Source organism: Vanessa cardui, chromosome 7 (genome assembly GCF_905220365.1).
Source record: "Vanessa cardui chromosome 7, ilVanCard2.1, whole genome shotgun sequence".
Lineage (NCBI taxonomy): Eukaryota > Metazoa > Arthropoda > Insecta > Lepidoptera > Nymphalidae > Vanessa > Vanessa cardui.
Window position 1 is genome coordinate 2249901 of NC_061129.1, and position 3554 is coordinate 2253454.

General features: G+C 32.0%; 1 non-coding gene across 1 annotated transcript; it reads left to right on the plus strand.

Moving 5' to 3' along the window:
- Nucleotides 1–248: 248 nt before the first annotated feature.
- Nucleotides 249–322, plus strand: Trnai-aau. The gene has a single exon. It is a non-coding gene; the product is annotated as a tRNA-Ile (tRNA).
- The last annotated feature ends 3232 nt before the right edge of the window (nt 323–3554 follow it).

Below are 3554 nucleotides of genomic sequence, written 5' to 3' on the forward strand. Positions count from 1 at the left end.
TACTTATCAAAATGACTAACATACCACTGAATTAGTAAGAAGTGGATCACAAACATGAATTAACTTTAACTTTTTATCGTACAACTATGTCGGTAAAGCAAAACGCAACTGTTGATAAAATTACTTGAATACTAACATATTTTTAAGTAATAAACACAATAGTTGTGAAATAATAAATTCTACGTTACCTTAAAAGTATTACGTATCGCATTCAGAAATAGATCCCCATTTTCAACAAGAGTCACAACGGCCCATTAGCTCAGATGGTTAGAGCGTCGTGCTAATAACGCGAAGGTCGCGGGTTCGATCCCCTCATGGGCCACATATTTATTTTCTTTTTATTTTTATCATAATATATTCTAATAACCCGTGTATATATTTAAATAACAAGAATCGATTTTTCCATGGAAACAAGACATTTTTCCTTGTTTCCAATTGAAAATTATCTGTGAAAAGAAATTGATTTGATAACATCGCTTTTTATCAAACTGGTGATAAATACCACATCCTATTCAAAACCAAACCGAACTGGTATAAGATAAAATGTAATATAGACTGATAGACCCTAATCTGATATTATAGAACTTTTATCTGAATAACAATTTACATTCACGATATAAATAAGTGTGTACTAATCAAAATTAAAAATAGCTACTGTAGAAATCATGACCGCGCGGAATGATGGCAACATTTCTGCTCAATAAATTCTCTTTGATAATATATTTGAAAATTATTGATACAATATTAATAAATAAAACATAATCATTATTTATTAGTTAAATAAGTGTAAATCATATTAATAATTAAGTAACATGAAGTCAATTTTGACCGCGTGTTATGGTGGCAAGATTGCTAGCGACAAAAAAACGAAGGAGCCCTTTTATGTAGGTAATAAGGCGAGGTGTTACCAAATTATTATTAAATATAATCGTTGTTATATTATTTAATTATTATTACAGAAATTGTGATAACATAACATAATCATTCATATGTTGAAAAGTTTCTAAAAAAACATACAAAAAATATCTAAGTGTGAAATATAACATGTTGTAATTTTAGTGCTTACAGTACAAGTAACCAGTTCAAACCAGTTAGTTATCTAGTGTCAGATGTCGCGACCTGTGCTCTCCACCCACTGCACGCCATTAGTGGTCGTTGATAAGATTGATGTGTAATAAATTGTGCCTATGACTATTATATTGATGAAATATATAAAAAAGGTGGATCACATGAAATTTACCGGATGATAAGAGGTGAATTAGGCAGATGATGCTCTGCTGCTTTTATGGGTTTCAATGTGCGACACAAGGTGATCGCACCCCATAATTTTACTGTCTTCAATACTAAGAACCTTTGTTTCCTACTGACGCTTTCCTATGGCAACTGCCCTTAACAACAACAACAACGACAACAACAACAGCCTGTAAATTCCCAATGCGGGTCGGTGGAATACACATGTGGCAGAATTTCTATTAAATTTGTCACGTGCAGAGTTCCTCATCATTAAATACTTTCTAGCGTCAATGTTTAATTAAGAATATATAAATAATTTTAGAACTTGATAATACATTAGACAACATACTTTTACTTAAACTGTTCTAGAATTAATATATGCTAAATGTGTAGTTAGCTATTATTTCATTGTTATGTATGTCATATATAATGTAATTGTACATAATCTGTGGGAGTGTTTTTGTGAGAAAGGACGGAAGCGCGTTCCGTGATGCCAGGGACACGCTATTTGATCCTGTATTTATATGACATAATTACATGTACACATTGCTCGAGGACCATATAAGTAATTAAAAGTCAAACAAACAGCCACTGTGACAATCACACAGAGGTCAAACAGGTCCTCTCTTAACCAGATAATATTGCGAATGTATTCACCATAAGGCAGTTTATGTAACTCAACTTGATTAAATTTTAATAATTAAAAATATATTTTTGGACAAAACTAACTTGAGGAATATATATCCACAACAATGGTCTTCTGTATATTTTATATTGGTTAATTTTATTGTACAGTAAAATCCAAAATAGCTTATATTTTAGGTAGGCATGTATGTATTGAAGATTTTTTAGAATAGGCATGTTTGTAACCTCTCTAATCTAAGCATTTTAGAATGTCTTCTTTAAGTAAGCGTGGAGTATGAGTATTGTTGGACCTCATATTCATGTATAAAATTTTCAACAATCTCATTGGCTGCCCACAGCTTCTTGAACTTCTTAAATTTAGGACACCATATAAGATACCCCGACATAGAATTTCTACGTTTCAACCACCCTTTTGTACCACTGTGTTTGGTAAAGGAACGCCGATACCTCGCATGTGTAGCACATTTAATACATGGCTCACAAACGAACCCAGAGATATTTTCTCCCTTGCACTCAGCTAGTTTCGTGAACTTCTGATAGAAAAGATTCCTAATTGTATGTTTAAAATAAGTGTTTTTCCCTATTGTCTATTATATAACTTTTTGTAAAATCCACACTAGATTCAAATTATAAATATAAATCTGTATACAACATAGATTTTTTGCATATTGTACACGCCTCTAAGTGGCATACATATTAGTATTTAAGACTTAGATGTTTAAGATTGTATTGTGAATGCTGTATATGTTATGCTGTTGGTGTGTCTAAATAAATAAATAAATAAAATTAAAAATCTTAATATTCTCAAATGTATTACAACTGATGACGATATCAGCAAGTAATTTCTATAAATCGATTTCTAAGTTTAGTATCATATGACAGGTTATCGGGAATTGTAGTAGTTTAATGAAAAGTCTTCTCTATCATGTTAAAGCTCCAACAGTAAACCCAACATATAATCATAAATATAGATGAGAGATATAGAATAGATGCTCCGCTTTCGCAATGGTAAAAGTCATCGCTCCCGATATTTTCATCACCATCACCATCATCAGCCCTTTTTTGTCCACTGCTGGAGATTTGCCCTCTCCAAGTGCACGCCACTGTGATCTTTCTCAGAATATTATAAATCGTCCATATTTGTCAACAAATTTTCCAGTATATCATGAACCAAATCACCTTCATCAGAAGTCAAGTTGTCAAGAAGTTATATAATTGAAGACTACAATTAGCTGTGTATTGAATAATTGCAAATGAGAATGATTTTGACATCACACCAATCGGTATTTTAGTTATTTTTTGGAAAAAGCCTAACAAACAACAACTATTTTGAAATACTCTTGATTATACTCAGTGAAAGATTTGATACCTTGTCTGCACTAGGCTTATGGAAGATTGTCATTTCTGACTAGAGGGTAGAGCATACAGATTTGAAGGTTGTATGGGTTTTAAGAATTATATTAAGTCATATATTTTTGCGACGAGTTGTTAACACGACTATTTAAATAAAGCTCCTCAAAGTTTCCGACACTAGGTGCAAATCTATCACTGATTACATTTACATAAATACCTAAACGCACGTGCATTCTGAGGGCCCTGACACTATCTAGTCTCAGCATACAATATCTCAGCATAAATAATCTTAAATGTCTTAAATAAACAGACATACCTAGGGC